General features: G+C 39.8%; 1 protein-coding gene across 1 annotated transcript in view; it reads left to right on the plus strand.

Moving 5' to 3' along the window:
- The first annotated feature begins 18,065 nt into the window (after positions 1-18,065).
- Positions 18,066-22,956, plus strand: part of LOC308080381 (muscleblind-like protein 2a) — a 153,054-nt gene continuing 148,163 nt past the window's right edge. The window contains exon 1 of the mRNA XM_080422211.1: positions 18,066-18,299. The gene's annotated coding sequence lies outside the window, so the exon portion shown is untranslated. The remainder of the gene's footprint in view (positions 18,300-22,956) is intronic.

A 22,956-nucleotide genomic window follows, 5' to 3' on the forward strand; every position in this document is an offset into this window, starting at 1 on the left:
TGCGTACGTTCGTTCTTTCGTTAATTCTATACAGAGATCGTAATCAGCAAAAAATGTCTCTCGGATCCTCAATGCTTTATTGAATATTTCAAAGTAGACTCCAGTAAATCCTTGCGGGCCACGCTGTGTGACCGCCAAGCGGGCGTCTTCATGGTGGGAGGGGACAGGAGGGGGGAGGGGGGGTGGTCAGCCATTAAGGAGTCTCAGAGTGGGCCCCTGGCCTGGGCTGAACCTGCAACTCCTGCATAATCAATGCCCATCTACTGTATTTGGAAGCACTTTGGATCAATTATGACGATAATGGCTCAGTCTATTTTAACAAAGGCTGGACTCCAAATGCCGCAACCTTGACTAGCCCACTCTTTAACTGCCAGAGGAATAGTGTAATAGTGGTACACTACTGCCAGCGAAAACGAGCGATTTTACTGACCTTTGAAAAATCATGGAATATTATCCGTGATCGTTGTCCTCACGGAGGCCTCATTACACGCACGGGGGTCTCGGGAGTCTCTGAAAAAAGAAATATCCGGTCGCGATAATCCGTTGCATAGCTCCGGCCAGATGAATGTGCCTTGTATTTGTCGTAAAGCAATAGGAACGGAGATAAAGCCATTTTCCCACAGGAAATAAACAGGAAGTAAATGAGCCGTCAGATCCAGGTCTGTCGTCATCAGGCAGTGAAAGCATCATTCATAGGGTAACGAACAGCGCCATCTGATGGAAAACCACTGAATGCACAAATCTCGTCATTCTCGTCAGTGGCAATTAAGGCAGGCAAAGACCTGAGGCCAATTCTACAAAATGTTTTCAGAAAAACTTATGTTGCTATATCAGTGGCTTTCAAAACTTTTTCTTGTGAAGGACACCCGAAATTATGTATTTGGCCACGGAACCCCATCTCAAAAATGGTTTGTTCCAGGGGCCCCCAGAAGCATACAAAATGTTCACTTTAAAAAATACATTTATTCAAAGATTTGTAAAAAAAATAAATAATAATTTGCAAAAAATATTAGATCTACAAGCTCATAGCGTGGCACAAAGTGGCTATGAAAATATATATATAAATTATTTTAAGCCTTTAACCAAGCCATCCAGGCTCCTGGTGAATCATGACCATTAAACATTTGATTATGTGTCAAATGTACTATATTTAATAAATACCCTTTTTTGGGCGGTTTTCCAATATTTTTTGACACAGAATCAAAGGTTTAATGGTCATGATTCACTAGGAGACTGGGTGGCTTGGTTCCAGACTTAAAATAATGAATATAAATATTTTCGGAAAAATATGGGTTTTCTATGTGTGGCACCACAAAATGGCCGCCACTGCTATGCCCTATATGGCCATATATGGGTATAGCGGGGGAAATCGGCGGTTCTGGAAAGTCCTTCTGCAGTGGCAAACGTCTGTGTGGAGAATGTGTGGAGAATAACTGAAGTGTGCAAACTGACTGTGGAAAGTGTACTGACTAAGTAATCAAACGGCAGGTGTGCGGGTCGTCTGTGCGGCGTGTGCCGAATTTGAAGCCGCTCGGTCTGTCTTGAGAGATTACCTCGTGCCTAACCTCATGCACGCACCTGCTGCTTATTATGCTGTGTGTATATTTTTCTCCTTGCTCTCCTTGTCTTTGCCAGCGGCCACCCTTTTTTTCTTTCTTTCATGGAAAATGACGAAATGATGGAGAGCTTGCACGAAAACAAATTTCACCCGCCGAATTGAATTTCAAGGACCCCCAGTTTGGTATGCATTAGATTAGGCCACAGACCCCCATGACTCTGAGAGTGTACGAATGGAACCAAATGGACCCGTAAAGGTCCATTTTGTTCCATTCGTACACTCTCAGAGTTGCAGACCTGTAAGGGTTCAATTGGTTCCAGTTGTACACTCTCAGAGTTACAGACCTGTAAGGGTCCATTTGATTCCATTTGTACACTCAGAGTTACGGACATGTAAGGGTCCATTTGGTTCCATTCGTACACTCGCAGAGTTACAGACCTGTAAAGGTCCATTTGGTTCCACTCGTACACTCTCAGAGTTACAGACATAAGGGTCCATTTGGTTCCATTTGTACACTCTTAGAGTTACAGACCTGTAAGGGTCCATTTGGTTCCTCACTATCACTCATTTAGCTGGGGGGACCCCCGCTGGAACCCCTCCAAGGACGCATGGGGGTCCCCAGACCCCACTTTGAGAAGCACAGCTCTATTGCCTCGTTGTCATGGTAATAACCGTTTTCCCCTGACATTTCCCGAGATTTCCATCTTCTCGTAATTACAACCTGTTGTTGCGGGTTCTCATATTCCATCATGCCTGCTCTTATTACTGGATTGATTCTTCTCGTAGTCATGGTGATAGTAAAATAAAATAATAAATAATCTATATTAGCGGAGAAACACAGGCCTCATAGATTTCTCTCTCGTATTTAAATAGATTTTTGTTACCAGTGGTGTAAAGTAATTAAGTACATTCACTCAAGTACTGTACTTAAGTACAATGTTGAGGTACTTTTACTTTACTGGAGTATTTCCAATGTTCAGTACTTTTACTTTTACTTCTACTTTTACTTCTACTCCACTGCATCTCAGAGATTTACCATCTCAGAGGCAAATATTGTACTTTTACTCCACTACAATTATTTGAAAACTTTAGTTAGGCCTACTAGTTACTTTTCAGATACAAATTATTAACCACTTTAGCCCTATTTTATACCTAGGCTATTTGAAAATAGCCGATCTACACGATCTTGCTTGTAAATTTGCTATTATCAAATATTGTAGTACTTTTACTTTTGGTACTTTAAGTATATTTTGATGCCAATACTTTTGTACTTTTTCTCAAGTATTTTTTTTTATTCTGGACTTTTACTTGTAACAGAGTATTTCTGTACTTTGTCCACCACTATACTCATGTGTTTTGAGTTATGACATGGATTTGTTACAAGTAACAGGGCCACAATGGTACTAAAAGTCCTGGACCTTTATTGTGTCAAATCCTCAATTGGTTATACAGTAACTTGTGTTGTTACTTTTCTAAAACTAAACTAAACTAAAAGGACGGGCTCATTCCAAAGTGAGTATATTTCACATTATGGAGATTTCAACACAGAGCTCAACTGTATAATCATATAATGGTGAGTATGTGAATGGCTATCATATACAGTAACTGTAACCAGTGATGGAGAGAGTAACTAAGTACATTTAGTCAAGTACTGTACTTAAGTACAATTTTGAGGTATTTTTTACTTTAGTGGAGTATTTCCAGTTTTCAGTAGTTTTACTTCTACTCCACTACATATCGGCTCCAAATATTGTACTTTTACAATGCGATGCGACGCATTGAGAGCTTGTAGATCTGCTATTTCCAAACATTTCAGTACTATTACTTTTGGTACTTTAAGTAGGCCTACATTTTGACACCAATACTTTTGTACTTTTACTCAAGTACGTTTTGAGTATTACCCGGACTTTTACTTATATATCTACAGTGCCGTATTGATGCTTTTACTTAAAGTAAAACATTTGAGTACTTTTTCCACCACTGACTGTAACTGTACATCAGCCACAGGCCGTCTGCCATGTTGTGTCAATATGAGCAGGAGACTGAAAATCCTCTGTTTTCAGACACAGCCCTCTCAAGACGTCTCTGCCGAGTGGAAACCTTGTACGTCCAAAACCGTTACTTTTCAGGAAATTGGGGGAAAAAAAGAACCTGTGTTCCAATGGATCACAGGTCAATATTCATAAAACCCACACACACACTTAGCCATCACTTAAAGCCCAACAATTCTGGGGATAACTTTTGCAGAAAATAGCAGATCTACAAGCTCACAACGTGTTGCGTCACAACGAGTTGTGAGCTTGTTGATCTGCAATTTTCTGCAGTTGATCTGCAATTTTCTGCGATGATATTTAATGTAGCGAAAAAGGAAAAGACACCAGTATAGAGCCCTGAGGTCAACCACTAGGGTTTTAAGTGATAAACCACTTTTATTTTCACCAAAAAAAATGCAGATCTACAAGCTCACATCACTACTTTTGTGTGACACTTGTGGCCCCACAGTGGTGGAATGAACTCCCCACTGATGTCAGCACAGCAGAGTCACTGCCCATCTTTCACTGCAGGCTGAAAACCCACCTCTTCAGGAAACACTACCCTGACCCTTCCACTTATCATTGCCTACTTGTTGTCAATTAGTTGTACGAGCTCTTGTTTTATTGTATCTTGTTTATTCGATACACTTATTTGTTTTAGCTCTTGCTCATTTGATTTTCCTATTTGTCTCATCTGTTTAAGAAAGTAGGTAGCTGATATATTGCACTTTTACCTTAGCGCTAGGTATACTCTTAGTTGCTTGTTTTAGAAGAGAATGCTTTAAGACTTCTGGTGATTAGTAGTTTTCTTGCCTACCTATGTTGAATGCACTTATTGTAAGCCGCTTTGGATAAAAGCGTCTGCCAAATGACTGTATTGTAATGACTGTAATGTAGAAAGTAGGGCATTAACTTATGGGGGAAAAAAAGAAAACATAGAAAAGTTGAAATATGGAGATATGAGGTTTCTGCCCGACAGCGTGGGCCCTGCATGCGGGGAAGAGACATATTGTTTATGTCTTGTCCCGTATGGATTACAGTATCATATATCATCTGACAAGGCATCATCATGTTCTGATGTCAGCTTTAAGAGAAAATGGACGTTGGGGGAGCGCGGGGCCTCACAGCGCTCGAAGGAAACGTGAGGGGAAGGCGGGGGCGGATGACAACGAGAGAGACAGTAAAGGCAGTGTTCACGTTTCATTGTGTGTAATCTATCACTTCCAGTGGTGGAAAAAAAGCACTCACATTTTTTTACTTAAGTAAAAGTATCAATACTGCAATGTAGAACTACTCTGTCACAAGTAAAAGCCCGGAATTTAAAATCTATTGAGCAAAAGTGTTGGTATCAAAATGTCATTAAAGTACCAAAAGTATAAAGTATACTCATTATGCAGAATGCTTTGGAGCAGATCTGCAAGCTCACAATGTGTCGCATTGTGAGCTTGTAGATCGGCTATTTTCAAATGGCCGAAATGTATATAGGGCTGAAGTGGTTACTCTATGTTAATATGTAATAATCAAAATCTACTAAGTAACTAGTAACTAAAGTTGTCAAACAATTGTAGTGGAGTAAAAGTACAATATTTGCCTCTGAGATGTAGTGGAGTAGAAGTAAAAGTATAGAAAATTGGATATACTCCAGTAAAGTAAAAAAATATATAACCAACATTGTATATGGTACAGTACTTGAGTAAATGTACTTAGTTACTTTTACACCACTGCACTTGACACCCCTGTCATCCACACCGAGCACGTGAACAACCTTTTTATCTCAAGGACCCCCATAACTCTCTCGTATTTACAGACGTGTATAGGCTAAGGGTCCATTTTTAACCCCCCCCCCTCCGCAAGGAACCCTTAACCAGCTCAGTGGCCTTGTGGTTAGAGTGTGCGCTCTGAGATTGCTACTGTATAGGGTGCGGCTCAGGGTAGAGGATACAGCGACTTGCTACAGGCCTGGTTTTCAAGATACTCAAGGCACCAGTGCCCCATGTACCTGTCAAACTACTTCAAAAGGGTGAGAAACGCTCACGGCCATCAGTGGTAGAAAAAGTACTCAAATGTTTTACTTAAGTAAAAGTATCAATACTGCAATGTAAAAGTACTCTGTTACAAGTAAAAGTCCAGGATTCAAAATGTACTTGAGTAAAAGTTGGTATCAAAATGTACTTAAAGTACCAAAAGTAAAAGAACTACAATGTTTGAAAACAGCAGATCTACAAGCTCACAACCCGTCGCGTTGTGAGCTTGTAGATCTGCTATTTTGTACAATACAATATTTGCCTCTGAGATGTAACAAAACATACATTAACCACTTTAGCCCTATTTTATACATAGGCTATTTGAAAATAGCCGATCTACAATCTCACAACGCGTCGCATCGTGACGCGTTGTGAGCTTGTAGATCTACAATTTTTTAAAATGTATTTAGAGTAGCCAATTACTTTTTACCCCTTTTTCTCCCCAATTTAGTCGTTATGTCAATTAATTCCTCCCCACACACATTTCTGTGTTGTCACTGCTGTCGTATCCTACTGACTCACCTGCCAGTGAGGAGCCCCCACCAGGAGGACGTAGAGCCTTCGTCCTACTCCTCCCACCCAACACTCCCTGCTGACAGGTGCTGCCCCAGCCCGTAGGAGTACGTGCAACGACCGATATCACCCTCCCCGCCCAGCGTCCCTCCCCCGAACACGAGCCAATTGTGTTTTGTTTAGACGAGGAGGAGGCGATACTTTGGCAACATAAAGTACAGTTCTGTGCAGTAAAAGCTGTCGGACAGTATTTCCATAGAGAACGTTTTTATTGTTGCTCGGGTGGTAGACCTCAAAATGTCCAAAACTGTTACTTTTCAGGATTTTTAAAAATAAATAACCTCTGTTCGAATGGATCCAATGTAGTTATTTGGTTAATTCTTTCCATTGGTTCAAAATTTATAAAAACCCACACACTTTCACTTAAAAAATTGCTAAAACTGCAGAAATAGCAGATCTACAATCTCACAACGTGTCGCATCACGTGTGATAATAGATAGCAGATAGCAGATGTACAAGCTCACAGCGTGTACATCTGCTATTTCAGAACATTTTTGAAAAATCTTGAAAGTGTTTGAAAAATATCATTTTGGCGGGTCCTTGGCGCAGTTTGAGAACTACTGATTTAGAAGGCATTTTGTAGAATCGGCCTCAGGTCTTAAAGTCAGTGGTTTTCAACCAGTGGTCCGGGGACCACCAGTGGTCCTTGACAAAGCGTCACAATCATTTTAACCACTTCGGCTATTCAAAAATAGCAGATATACAAGCTCATAGCGCGGCACCGAGTGCCGCGCTATGAGCTTGTAGATCTGCTATTTTCTTTTAAACCTTGAAAAAGTGTGCAATATCTTTGAATATTGATATTTTTTAAAGCAAAAGTTAACTGATATCTTTGCTTCTGGGGGGTCCCGGGCACAAAACATTTTTAAACGGGGGTCCACGGCTAAATGTATATCAATTTAGGGGTCCTAGGCATGAAAAAGGTTGAAAACCACTGTCTTAAAGGGTTAAATAAAAAAAATAAAAAAACGGAGATACATGGTTTCTGCCCGACAACAACGATATACAGTAGGCTGTCGGCCAGTATTTCCATGGAGAATAATATCTACATTTCCAAGGCAGAAGTAGTTATGATAAAACTATCCACAGGTCAACAACATCCCCCGGAGTTAGAAGATCGATCTCCATGCAGAGAGTAGGCTCAGCGGCTGGAAGAAAAAACATGTTTGCTGCCGGCAACAGTTTCCACAACGCCCACACACTTGCAAACAAATATCCCTGCTGTCAGGGAAGAAACCTTGTATCTAATATTTAACCCATTAAGACCGGGAAGGGAACGCATACGTGTCATTTTTCACAAATAGCAGATCTACATGCTCGTAGCGCGGCACTGAGTGCCGCTCTGCTATTTTTGGAAAATCTGTGCAAATCTTTGAACATAATATATTTTTAAAGCGAACAGTTGTTACTCAAATCTTTGCTTCTGGTGGTCCCTGGAACAACATATTTTGAGATGGGGGTCCGCGGACAAATAAATATTTTTTTTTTCTTCCAGAAAACTTACAGTCAGTAGCATCGGCCCCAGGTCTTCATGGGTTAATGTGTAATGTATTTAATGTTTTTTTATTTATTTTTGTAAATTAACACCCTACTATCATTCAAGAGTCTGATTTTTTTTTTTGAAAATAGCAGATCTACGAGCTCATAATGTGTCGCAATGCAATGTCTTGTGAGCTTGTAGGTCTGCTATTTTTGGAAGATTGTTGAAGTGTGTCTGGTTTTATACATATTGAGCTTGAACTGAATTGAGCTTGTGATTATACAGTATAATAACTGCATTGGATCCATTGGACCAATATTTTTTTGCCATTTTCCTGAAAAGTAACAGTTTTGGACATACAAGGTTTGCACTTGATTTACAATGTGTTGCACATACTGCACTCACACACACACACACACACACACACACACACACACACACACACACACGCAGACGCACACACGCACGCACGCACACACACACACACACACACACACACACACACACACACACACACACACGCACGCACGCACGCGTGCACACACACACACACACACACACACACACACACACACACATGCACTGAGCTGTGTTTCATTAATGAAATGAGGGTATATTTTCAGTAGCAGCCTGCGAGGTGGGGGGCTTGGGGTTATTTGAGTAGGTGTTTTGGCATGAAAAAAAAACCTAAAACAACAGGGTGTTTACAGTTTTTACCCACCGGTGTTGTTCGCTGAGACAACACAGTCAAATCCATTTGTAACTGTGAGAGTGTACAGATGGAACCAAAAACGGACCCGTTTGGTTCCATTTTGTACACTCTCTGACTTAATACTGCACTTTTTTTGCTCATTTTCAGCAACGCCCTGCACATAGAAACACACAGACAGACAGACACATTAAAACCTGGGAGCTGACTAGTACAACCACAGTCTTATGCTGTTGGCCACTAAGCAGCTCCACTGGAGCAGTTGGGGTTCAGTGCCTTGCTCAGGGGCACTTCAGCGGTGTTGGGGAACTGGTGAACATTCACTTCCCCACCCAGAATTTTCCTGCCGGTCCGGGGATTCGAACCGGCAACCTTCCGGCAACGAGGGCGCTCCTCTAGCCTTTAGGCCACCACTGCCCACTACACTTACTGTATGTAGCTTTCCTCCTCCTACCCCGGATTTGAACCCTGTTTCCTGCGCAAGTGCTGACGTTTTTTACCATTGAGCTAATAGAGCCTGCCTGCTTGCTCAAGTTGAATCTTGAGCTTCAGGTCAAAATTTGTGTCAGATCCTGTGTCTAGGTGAGACATGACCTTTGACTCGATCTAAATGTCTCAATAGAAGAGCAGGGAGACAAAATACAACCACCCCAATTGTATAAGTCAGGGGTGGGCAAATTTGATGATGGAGAGGACCACTATATTTCCACATTCACTCCAGAGATTGCATATACTGTCTCGCCGTATTTTAACTTTTTTTGCCATTCTATGTCACACAACAGTAGCAAAAATAGCCGATCTACAAGCTCAAAACGCGTTGCGCTGCGACACGTTTTGAGCTTGTAGATCTGCTATTTTTGCAAAATGTTTTATTGGAATCCAGATAGTTTTTTTTGCTATTTTTGAATTGGAATCCTGAAAAGTAACATTTTTTTTTATTTCAAATGCATTTAGCTATACTTATGTTAACTTTATGAACTTAAATACAAATACATTGGACATAAAAAAGACAATATAATTTTAATACTAGTCATTAAGCTTCTAATATAAACTGAAGTAATTCAAGCGGGTCATGTTTGCATGTTTGGAATTGTAACAGTTGAAATCAATAATAATAAAATAAAATCAGTAATCCGATATTAACTTGCGGGGCGCATTAAGTGAAGGTGGGGGCCGCATCTGGCCCCCGGGCCGCTAGTTGCCCATGTAAGTTATATTGTATTAACATACTCTATCTACCATACAGATTGGACAAAATCACATTTTATTCATTAAAAAAAAGTTACATAGTGCCGCTTTAAATGAACACTGTGGAGTTTCCTGTGAACTCATGCAGGGAATAGTCACAGTGGTGGACAGTAACGTACAGTGCACGGTGTCAAGTAAACGTAAAGTAAATTAACTTGAGTACTGTACTTCTTTAGTACAATTCTTAAGTATCTGTAACTTTACTTGAGTATTTAGTCTAGTGGGAAGAAGGGGGTATCATGCACCCCACGAAAACATACTTCTAATCAGTGTTTCTAGATTGGGAAAAGACATTTTGAAAAGGATGAGCTACCGTATATTATGTTACAAAGTTTTCAAAATGACCCATTTCTATGCAAATTGGTGCCGTCACTATCGAAAACAACAATTTTCACTATACATACTGTAGCAGTGGCGGCCATATGGTGGTGCCACAGATCGAAAGCCCATACATTTTTCCCATAGAGATTTCCAAAAATATTTATATTACCGGTAATTATTTTCAATATGTATTTTCCTGGTGAACCATGACCATAAAACATTTGATTCTATGTAAAAAAATATTTGAATATTTAATTATATTACATTTAATAAATACCCCTTTTTCAAAAGGTTTTTGACACAGAATAAAATTGTGTATGGTCATGATTCACCAGGATCCTGGATGGCTTGTTTCCAGGCTTAAAATATTTGTTTTATAAATATTTTGGTAAATCTCTATGGGAAAAAATTATGGGCTTTTGATCTGTGGCACCACAAAATGGCCACCACATATGCCCTATGTCTCAGCCAATATTGCACTTAGCTGAACAAATAAGGTGTCTAGTCTTATGTTTTGACTTATGTATAATTAAAGTGATCACATGCGCCCATGTGGCATGGTGGTGTGCTGCAATATAATCACAATATTACCAATTATTATTATGCCTACTGTTTTAGCCATCTGCAAAATAATGGAAACATTTGAGTACTTTCACTTTGGTATTTTAAATATATTTTGATGGCTTTACTTTTGTACTCACAGAATTACTTCTTGGAAATAGCTCATTGCAAACTCACTGGTTGACCTAAAAGTAAACAGAGACAGACAGACAGACAGACAGACAGACACACGCACACGCACACGCACACGCACACGCACACGCACACGCACACACAGAGCAAAAACAACCTCTCAGATCAAGGACAAGTATTGATCGTGGAAATGGCCGCGTGCCAAATGAGAGCCCACCTGATTGTCAAAGCTTTTAACCCAAATGCTTAATGCAGCGCAGGTCTAATGGAAAGAGCTTACAGTGTGGACACAAAGCTGTGTGTGTGTGTGTGTGTGTGTGTGTGTGTGTGTGTGTGTGTGTGTGTGTGCGTGCGTGCGTGCGTGCGTGCGTGCGTGTGAGAGAGTGTGTGTGTGTGTGTGTGCATGTTTGTCAATTTCATTGATTGCCAAGAGATCACCTGGGCATTTTTCTCCATGCAGCCTATTTTTTTCCCCCTAATCACGAGGCCTAACCTATAAGCACCATATCTCTCTTTCAGCGAGGCATTTTGTAAAGCTACAATCTATTTGAATGCAGTGGTTATCAAATTGGAGTCTGGGTACCCCTAGGGGTCCTTAAGGCAGTTCCAGGGGGTCCCCGGCATAATTAGTTCATTTACAATGTAGGCATTTAGCAGATGCTCTTAACCAGAGCGTTTTACAATAATAAGCGAGCTAAACACATACATAGAAAGCAGAGAGACAGTGTAGTGCCTCAGTCAGTGGTGGAAAAAAGTACACAAATGTTTTACTTAAGTAAAAATATCAATGTTGTGAGCTTGTAGATCGGCTATTTTCAAATAGCTATAGGTATAAAATAATGCTAAAGTGGTTTATGTATGTTTTATAATGTAATAATTTATATCCGCAAAGTAACTAGTAACTTAAGTTGTCAAATAATTGTAGTGGAGTAAAAGTACAATATTTGCCTCTGAGATGTAGTGGAGTAAAAGTGAAAGTACTGAAAATTGGAAATACTCCAGTAAAGTAAAAGAATCTCAAAATTGTACTTAAGTACAGTACTTGAGTAAATGTACTTAGTTACTTTACACCACTGGCCTCAGTAAACTATAGGATCCCAGGTAAACCAAAAACATAGCATCAGTCTTAACTATATACTATCAAAATAATAATCTATACTGTACATTGAACTATAGGATACCAAGTAGCCTAAAAAATTAACCTTAGCATCTGTCTAAATAAAACTCTATCAACAATGGAAACAAGTCCCCAGTAAGTTTTGGTATTATCCTTTTAGCCTTAAAGGGATAGTTTACAATTTTTTTACTTTTTTTGTGGCAACGGGGTGGCATTTCATAAACTTAATAGCAATATGGCCGCCGTGAGAATATGGCCTATGGGGTGACTAAACGATAGAAAGAAAGTAATTTTGGGGGTGAACTATCCCTTTAATGTCGTACCACGTGATGTTTACATTTCTGACTAATAAAGTCAATCAATCAATCATATCCAGATTACATTTTACATTGTGGTCAAGAAATAAAAAAGAAAAAGCTTAACTAACAAAAGTATGAGAACAAATGACCAAGGTGTGTCTGCATAGCCTGCAGTGATTGGCCAAATATATTGATATAGTGTGAATACATGGCCATATACCATTTAGTTCAGTTCAAGCAGTGTTTTGCAATATGCATATTGAGCATGTTGATATTGCGATGACAATTTGTATTCAATATGTGCTGCGCATTTTTTCTTCTTTTTTTTCCAAATATTTATTTTTGAGCTTTTATGCCTTTATTTGACAGGACAGTAGGCTGACAGGAAATGGGGAGAGAGATGGGGGGGGGGGGGGTGACACACAGCAAAGGTCGTCGGTATCGGGAGTCGAACCTACCAGCCTAGGTGTCCAGACGGTTACGACAACCGTCCGGGAAAGTGCAGCCCTATATTTAAGACTGACTGGGTAGCAATTAGTGACTGTTGTTGTTGTTTTGGTGTCTTAGTGCAGTGATGGCCAGTGTTGCCATGTCTGCTTATTATAAGCGACTTTGGGCTTGTTTTTCTGTAAAGTCGCTTGGCTTGTACTGTAGATATTGGTGGTTGCGGGCTGTGTTTTTTTTGGGGCTTGTTTCTAAAGTGTTGTTGCTTATTTGGGCTTGTTTCATTTTTGTTGTTGTTCATTCATTGTTGTTTTGTCTGTTTAAACCAATGGTTCTCAAACATTTTCATGTCAAGGACACCCCAAATTAAAACGTATGAGTCTGGCCTCTGGGGACCCCCATCTGGAAATATTTTTTGCAAGGGATGCCCATACAAGATTTGTGTATTCAAAATGTTTCAAAAACATTGAAAATGTTTCACTTTTTTCACCCCAAGATTCTTTTGAAAATAGCAGATCTACACGCTCACAATGCGTCGCGATGCAACGCGATGTGAGCTTCTAGATCGGCTATTTTTAAATAGCCACGTCTTTGAAGTGCTCTAGGCCTAGGTCGCTTCTTTTGGGCTTGTTTTCATAAATCAGGTTGCTTATTTCTCTCGCAAGATCTGGCAACAATGGTGCTGCTGGCTCCAAGGTTACAGCAGTGCAGTGTGTTTGTGGCTGGAAGATTTCCGTGTCTATCCATCCTCGCCCGTCCTTCAAAATCCACCGTTGAAGCGCCCTTGAGCAAGGCATTTCACCCTCAACTGCTCCAGTGCATCTGCTGTCTGCAAGGCTGAAAGAATAGAACACTGCATGTCATTTATATAGAAAGAATCTTGGTCAAGTACAAAAAAGGTTACTTGACTTAAGTATTACTCAAGCAGAAGTGCTGTTACTAGACTTACATTATCTCCATCCATGTTCTAACTTTTAGTGTTCTTCTCGTACATTAACGCCCTACTTGATTATACTACAGCGTCACACAAAAACTTTCGAGCTTGTAGATCTGCTATACTTTTGATGTTTTTGAATTTCAATCCTGAAAAGTAATAGTTTTGGACATATGAGGTTTCCACCCGACAGAGACGATATACTATGGTTTACTCAACGTCACCTTGCTAAACTAATGGCCTAAGCAATTTTTTGAGGACATTCTTTTTTTTGCCTCAGTTAGCTCCTCATGACACTGGCCACCTCTGGTAAAATCACCTATCTCCTAATTGAAAAGGATCATGCTGTTCCCTCCCCTTTTAGTATAATGGGCTATCTCCCTAGTGTGACATTATACTTAATACTGTACTGTACATGTGAAATAGGATTAGCACCTATATACAGTATACACCAGAATATGCGTTATAATAATGTTCAGGTAAATGATACAAATGACTTGTGGATTTTTATCACTGTGCAATTTCGTTTCGATTTGTACGTGTACTCGGCTTCACCCGGCTGATGGCTGCTCAGATGGTTACGATGAGCTCTTAGGGGAGGGGTTAACTGTCTTTTGCTCTGGGACACTTTGACTTTTCGGCCGGGCCGAGAGACAAACAGGGGGCCTTCAGAGTACCAGACGGCCTCTCTACGTGTATGCCTCCAACATGTAGCGGAGTAGAAGTAGGCCTATATATAAAGTACGAGAAAATGGAAAAGTGGAATGTGCCGAAAGCGGAAGCGCCTCAAATTTGTACTTAAATACAATACTTGAGTAAATGTACTTAGTTACTTTCCACCTCTGAGAAAATGGAAATGTGGACTGTGCCAAAAGCGGAAGCGCCTCAAATTTGTACTTAAATACAATACTTGGGTAAATGTACTTCGCTACTTTCCACCTCTGCCGTGACATTCCACCGTTTTCACTCTGAGAGGGTCAGAGTTAAAGGAGTAGTTCACCCAAAATAATTACTTATTTTCTATCAATTACGATTACACACCCCATGAAGCATTGAATTCATGGAGATTTTTTTGTTTTTGTCGCATTACTAAGCCAATAATTTGATGACCGTCTGATTCTCCGGTAGGAGACTCAAAGGCCTACCGGATACATTAGCATCTTTCCGCCGGTTGTCACATTATTGGCTCAGGAATGCGACAAAAGCAAAAAAATCTCCATGAATTCAAGGCTTCATGGGGTGTGTAATTGATAGAAAATAAGTCTTTTTTTTTGGGTGAACTACTCCTTTAAATCCTTCACCACTAAGGATGTCATTGTGTTCCGCTCAATGGGCGGTGCATGGTGTGGGCCGTGGACCAGTGTGGGGCTAAATTAGCGTTCCGGCGCTCTTGCTGGCTCATTCCAGGCATATTTGTGACACGCTCCTTATTGAGCTGTTGTGCTGCTTTCTAACAACGGTGCCCTGTGTGTGTATATGCTAACAAATCAGCCAGCTGTAGGACAATCAAGACAAGCCAGGGACGAGGGGGATCCTACTCTAAAGTTGGAAGTATCAATACTGCAATGTAGAAATCGCGACGCATTGTGAGCTTGTAGATCTGCTATTTTCTAAATTGTAGAGCTTGTAGATCTGCTATTTTCAAATGGCCGAAATGTAGGCTACATAGGGCTGAAGTGGGTGTTGTAATAATAATCCAAATCTACAAACTAGGCCTAAATAGTAACTAAAGTTTTCAAATGATTGCAGTGGAGTCAAAAGTACAGTATGTGCCTCTGAGATGTAGTGCAGTAGAAGTAAAAGTACTGAAAACTGGAAATACACCAGTAAAGTAAAAAACAATACCTCATACTTATAAGTACAGTACTTGAGTAAATGTACTTAGTTACTTTACACCACTGTGTAGGACAATCAGACAGCCAGGGACGAGGGGGGATCCCGCTCGGTGTTCAACAGGAGCTTTTCTGCTATCAGCTGGTGGAATGACCTGAACAGGGTAATTATGTGACCTCTGGCTGTGCAGAACTAATGCTGGAGGCATAGCTAACGTCTGGCATGACGATACCTTTTCCAGAGTTTTTTTTCTTTTCTCATATACTCTATCTATCTATAATGGTGTATTTATGTAGCGTCTTTATCCAATGCGCTTCACACACACATTCACACACCGACGGTGGAGGAAACCATGCAAGGCGCCACCAGTGGTGTAAAGTAACTTAGTACATGTACTCAAGTAATGTCCTTAAGTACACTTTTGAGGACTTTTTACTTTACTGGAGTATTTCCCATTTTCAATACTTTTACTTCTACTCCAGTACATCTCAGAGGCAAATATTGTACTTTTACTCCACTACAATTAATTGACAGCTTTACTAGTTACTTTGTAGATTTGGATTATTATTACAAAACATCCATTACCCACTTCAGCCCTATATACATTTTGGCCATTTGAAAATAGCCGATCTACAATGCGATGCTATGTGAGCTTATATTGCGATTGTTATCACAAAGCATGATCAATTATCAATTATCAATTATATATATATATATATATATATATATATATATATATATATATATATATATATATATATATATATATATATATATATATATATATATATATATACATGTAAACACTCAAGTAAAGCACAAGTCCCTCAAATGTGTACTTAAATACAGTGCTTCAGTAAATATACTTAGTTACTTTCCACCACTGGATGCCAGCAGTGGTGGAAGAAGTACTCAAATATTTTACTTACTTAAGTAAAAGTAGAAATACCACAATATAAAAATTACTCTTACAAGTAAAAGGCCTGTGTTCAAAATGTTAAAGTACAAAAGTATTGGCATGAAAATATACTTAAAGTACCAAAAGTAAAAGTTACAAAAATGTTTGAAAATAGCAGATCTACAAGCTCACAACGTGTCGCATCACACGTTGTGAGCAAATAGCCTAGGTACACAATAGGGCTAAAGTTAAGCTAAATGTAAGTTTTAAAATATAATAATGTATATTTGCAAAGTAACTTTTTGAAATTATTTGAAGAAGTAAGTTTTCAAATAATTGTTGTACAACATATACAATATTTGCCTATGAGATGTAGGAGTAGAAGTAGAAAGTATTGAAAATTGGAAATACTCCAGTAAAGTAAAAGTACCTCAAAATTGTAAAGTACTTGAGTAAATATACTTAGTTACTTCCCACCACTGGATAGCCAGCCTGTTGATACATCGTCACAGGGGCACATCCAGGCACATCTTTACCCCACTGGGGGACATTCACTGTTGTTTCCTAGGCAACAAGCACCCCCCTCCCCTCTCCTCCCCTCTCCTCCCCTCCCTCCTCGTTGCCCTTGGATCATCTGGACCGTACCACGTGTGTTTATGACAGACGGGGGTGGACGAGTCCATAATTAATTACAATGATTTCTCCTCGAATAAGTGAGTGAATAGAATAAAAACGAATGAAATAACATCTCTTTCAGATGTGTTTCTGAGCTGGTTACAGCTTGAATTCATTTTGAAACGCAGATTTATGGATGTTTATAAAAAATGGGCACCCCCTGCCATTACACATGCCCCAAACTGTCAAACTCGCTTGTTGCTTCGCCTCTCTCCACAGCCAGCGTTGCCATGTCTGCTTATTGTAAGTGACTTTGGGTTTGTCTTTCTGTAAAGTTGCTTGTAAATATTGGTGGTTGCGGGTTGCGGTTATTTTGGGCTTGTTTCTAAAGTCAAGTGTATAGTTGTTTATTTGGCCGTGTTTCTACAGTGTAGTTGTTTTTTTTGGGCTTGTTTCTATAGTGTAGTTGTTTATTTGGGCTTAATTGTTTCTAAAGTGGGCTTGTTTCTAAAGTGTGCTTATTTGGGCTTGTTATCTACTGTTGTTTAAACCAGTGGTTCTTAAACATTTTCATGTCAATGACCCCAAAATTAATATGTATTTGTCCACAGACCCCCCCATCTGAACACAATTATTTTATGCCAGGGACCCCCATACAAGATTTGTGTTGTTAAAAGATAAGTAATTTTTAAAAAGATATTCCACATTTTTCATATTTTCTTCAAGATTTTCAAATAGCCGATGTATATTATGCTTAAAGCAGTGGTGGAAAAAGTGCTCAAATGTTTTGCTTAAATAAAAGTATCAATACTGCAATGTGAAGTATCTGTCTGGAAAAGTCTGGAATTCAAAATTTACTTGAGTAAAAGTACAAAAGCATTGGCATCAAAATGTACTTAAAGTACCAAAAGTAAAAGTACTAAAATGTTTGAAAATAGCAGATCTAAAGCTCACAACGCGTCGCGATGCAAGCATTGTGTGCTTGTAGATCTGCTATTTTCAAATATCCTATGTATAAAAAGGGGCTAAAGTGGTTAATGTATGTTTTAAAGTGTAATAATTTATATCTGCAACGTAACTATACTTTTCAAATAATTGTGGTGGAGTAAAGTACAATATTTGGTGGAGTACAAGTAAATGTATTGTATTGGGCTTGTTTCCATAGACCAGGCTGCCTGTTTCTCTCACAAAACCTGGCAACGCCGCTCTCTCCACAGCCTTAAAAGTAGTTTAGCAGCGGAGAGAGCAGCGACTCACCTGCTCCCCTCTCCTTTACAACACAATAACACACTTTTAACAGTAAATAAACACATCTTCAACAGAACATAAACTACAGTTGGGCGTTGGGAAAAACAAACAAAAACAACAACAACAGCAAAAAAAAAACAAGAGAGGGAGGAAAGAAGCAGAGAGCAGCTCCACTGCAGGCTTTACCGGGTGGTTGTAGGAAAGGTAGCCGGTGACAGGTCGCTCTACCCCGGCTACAGCTGGATGTGACAGGTCGGTGCTATCAGCAGCAGGTAGGAACACAAGCTGGGATACTTTTCTTTTCTGATCTTTTCTTTAATATCGTTTTCTGCACATTTGATTGTTTCTTTATGTACTTGTTTTGATCTTTTTTTGTATTTTTATATATTTTTTTCTATAAAATATATATATATATATGATCTTTCTTTTTTTGTGTAAAGCACTTTGAGTTGCATTCTATGCAGTGGTGGTAAAAGTACTCTTTTTTTTACTTGAGTAAAAGTATCAATATACTAATATAGAAATACTAAGTCAAGTAAAAGTCCGGTAATCAAAATTCACCTGAGTATTAAGTACAAAAGTATTGGCATCAAAATGTACTTAAAGTACCAAAAGTAGAAAGTACTCATTGTGCAGAATGTCCCATTTCACAAGTTCAACTTGTATACAAATAGCAGATCTACAAGCTCGACTGCTTGCATCGTGAGGCATGAGCTTGTAGATCGTGTTGGCGCAGCAGCCATACCAGCAAAGGTCTAGATAGCCTTGGACTATACGGAGGAATAAAAGACGCCACACACTTGCATGCAGTTCACATGACACTGACTGAATCTCACGAGTGAGCAAGCCGTGATCTCTTTATTAGCACCAGCTGTGTTAGTACAACCCCTACTGATTGTGATTGACAGATGACAATGATATGACGTCAGCATAAGAGCATTCAAGATAGTCATGGTTCACAACAGTTCAACACCCCCACTTGATCTTATTCTGACAAAACCTTTTGACATACATTTACAACTCTTTTTTTTTTCTTCTTTTCAATTTCATTTTAACCTTCAACACCAAAAATAAAACACATAAACTTTTCAATCATGACCTTTGTTACAGGTTTGGTTAACATATCAGCAACCATTTCTGTTGTTGGACAGTATTCGATAATAATGTTTCCATCACTAACTGCAGATCGAACAAAATGATATTTGATGTCAACATGTTTACACCTTTGACGACATACAGGATTCTTTGATAAAGCAATTGCCCCTTGGTTGTCCTCAAAGATTGTTACTGGTGCATAATCATTTCCATTGTCCATTCCTTTTAATAACTGCACAAGATAAAAACTTTCCTGTGTAGCAGCTGCCAATGCCATATATTCTGCTTCACATGTGGATAAAGCAACTGTAGGCTGTTTCTTAGACTTCCAGGAAATAACAGGTCCTGTCTGACATAGACTAAAACAGTACCCAGTTGTGCTCCGTCTGTCATTTTGATCTGCTGCCCAATCAGCATCACAATATGCAACAAGTTTTAGTTTTGAATCACTTCTCTTGTAACACAACTCCTGGTCTACAGTTCCCTTCAAGTATCTTAACACATGTTTTGCTGTTACCATATGCTGTTCTTTTGGTTCGGATAAGTGTTGAGACAACTTACTGACAATAAAACTTAGATCAGGTCTAGTACATGTCATTACATAGATCAAGCTGCCTACCACTTCACGATACCTCTTTTGATCAACAGATTCACCTTCATTGTCAAATTTTAGTTTATACTCACATGGAGTCGATCTTGCCTTGCAGTCAGACATGTCAAACCGTTGCAAAATTTTCATGATGTACCTTTTCTGGTTCATCTTTATTTCACCATCTGTCTGTGTGAAATCAATGCCTAGAAAGTTCTTAAGTTTGCCAAGATCTTTCATCTTAAATTTGGCTCCCAAAATTTCTTTTACATTTTTGATTGTTTGACTGTTGCTTCCTGCAATGATAAGATCATCAACCCAGATTATCAAAATAATCTGTTCACCTTTAGATGTTAGTTTATTGTAAACACAATGGTCAGCCGGATTTTGAATAAAACCATTTTCACTTAGAAAATCATGGAGCATTTTATTCCAATTCCGTCCTGACTGTTTCAGACCATACAGTGATTTGTTAAGTTTACAGACCAGTTTCTCCCCCTTCTCTGACTTAACCTCAAATCCTTCAGGTTGTTCCATATACAACTCACAATCTATCGGAGCATGTAAATATGCTGTTTTAACATCCATTTGATGCAACTCTAAATCGTGTTGTACTGCGATTTGCATTAAACTACGTACAGATGTCATATTTGCAGTTGGAGAAAAGGTTTCCTTATAATCAATACCAGAAATTTGACTATAGCCTTTTGCTACATACCTGGCTTTGCATGTTTTTACTGGGTTCTCTTTCACTGTGTAAACCCATCTGCCCCCCACTGCATGTTTACCTTCTGGCAGTGTGGTCAGAGTAAATGTGTCATTTTCTCTCAGTGAATCAATTTCCTCCTCCATAGCTTTAGCCCATAATTGAGAATTTGGTGATGCCATAGCCTCCTGCACTGTTTGGGGCACATCACAAATAACTCTGTAACAATAATCAAGGGTTAGCTCTTCTTGGTGATCAGATTTTACTTTACACTCATAATCCTTTAAATATTGAGGAGTTTTCCTTTCCCTTTGTGGATAAGATGTACTCTGGCTACTTTGGCCTTCACCTGTCTGAATGTTATCACAAATCTCAGTCTCATTTTCCTGTGACTCTTTTGGGATTACATTTGCCTTTACAATTTTTGGTAGGTGGTTTACAGCTCTCCTTATACTGAAATCTTCATCACATGTTTCCTGCTCTGTTTGAGTCTGACTCTCAATTACACTCTTGGTGATGAATTTGACCAACCTATTTTTGAGTACTTTTCCTGTGTCAGGATAAAAGACCAAATAAGCAGGGCTGTTCTTATCATACCCTACAAAAATACCCTTTTCACATCTTGAATCCAACTTTTTCTTGTCTTGCTTGTAAGCATAGCATGGTGACCCAAATGTTCTCATTTTTGAAAGATTAGGCTTCTTTCCTGTCAACATATAGTATGGAGTCTGTCCTACACGTCTGTTGAAACACCTATTTCGAATGACAGCAGCAGTCATAACTGCATATGTCCACAACTCTTTTGGTAGGTTACTCTCAATTAGCATGCATCTTGCCATTTCAAACAATGTTCTCCAATTTCTCTCAGCTGTCCCATTCTGATGGGGTGAATAAGGAGCTGAGGTCTCATGTCTGATGGCATTCTTACTTAGCAATGATTGAAATTGACCAGAAGTATATTCTGTACCATTATCCGATCTAATGCATTTGATTTTGCCATAAGGTGAAACGTCAGCAATGTACTTCTCAGTAGCCTTGACTGTGTCACTCTTTGATTTCAGAAAATAAACAAAAACTGCTCCTGAATAGTCATCAGTAAATGCTATTGTGTATCTGAACCCATCTTTAGCAGTAGGATCTATAGGTCCAGACAAATCTGTGTGTACAAGTTGCAGTGCAGCCTTTGCCCTTTCATCTGGCTCTCTGCTCCTGCTCTGAGCAAATTTACCTTTTGTGCACACTTCACATGTCAAATTAGATGTATCAGTTTTGCCTTTAATTGCCATACCCTCAGTGACATTTTGCAATTTTAACACATCTTCGTAGTTACAGTGACCTAGAATTTCGTGCCATGTTTTGATATCAAAACACCCATGACATTCATCAACATTCTCATCATTAACTGTGTTTAAATAAAACAATCTATCGTACACCTTAATGTCAAATGTCGTACCGTTCTCGTGAATGAGCTTGTTCTGTCCTTCTTTGAATACGACTGTGGCTCCCTTGGTTGTCGCTGCTTTGACCGAGAAAATGTCTTGGGGAAAGGATGGGACGTACAGCGCCCCCGTCAGCATCGTCTCCACCTCTCGACCCGTATTGTCTTTCAGCCAAACTTTTGCAGCACCTCTCTTCAGCGCTATGCCAGAGGCCCTCACTCCATCAGCCAACTCCAGGACATGTTTTCGTGGCTCGAAACTCTCGTCAAAGTCCTTGAATTTGTTCATGTCGGTCACTATGTGCGATGTAGCACCGGTGTCGACCATAAGCCCCCTCTGCTTCAGTCCACCGCCCGGGTCGCTGTCCACCTGGCGTACCTTGAAGGCGAATGTGTGGTGGTGGTCGTCGTCGCGGTCCTCTTCATCCATGGCCTGTTTCACGTTGTCTCGTCGTCCTCTCCGCCTGCAGTTTGCATCACTGTGCGTGGAACTCCTGCAAAAACTGCACCACTGTCTCTGTTGTTCCCTGTGACCAGCAGCCTGAGCCTTGCACTCACGGGCCTTGTGGCCCTTCTGGCCGCAGCTATAACAGGACAGCAGCTTCACATTAAAGTCTTTGCCTCTTACTTTCATCACGCTGTCGTCAACTGAGCTTCCACTGAACTTCTCAGTGCTCTCGTAGCTCCTCAGCTTCGTCTTGAACTCGGCGAAGGTGATCTTCTCGTCACTTTGTGTAGTGTGGATGGAAAATGGCTTAAATGACTCTGGCAGCCCCTTCAGAATCATAGCGATCAATAAACCGTCACTCAAAATCTCTTCTGCATTTCTCAGTGCTGTGATGGCAGTCTCTGCTCGAATAATATAGTCTGTGATGCTCTCATTAGCAGATTTCTGGAGAGACGTAAGCTCTGTATACAAGCTGATCACACGCGGTTTTCCTTTACCTGCGTAGTGATCCCTCAGAATCTTCAACGCCTTTCTCCCATCATCCGCTGCATCTCTCATGATCAGAGACAGACTTTTATCGTCCAACAATTGAATAAGTTCAGCGTAGACTTCTTCATTTTTATCAACGTCTTCTGCGGCTCTTACCGCGGCCT

This window comes from Gymnoscopelus braueri, assembly GCF_963280865.1.
Source record: "Gymnoscopelus braueri genome assembly, chromosome: 24".
In the NCBI taxonomy this organism is placed as follows: domain Eukaryota; kingdom Metazoa; phylum Chordata; class Actinopteri; order Myctophiformes; family Myctophidae; genus Gymnoscopelus; species Gymnoscopelus braueri.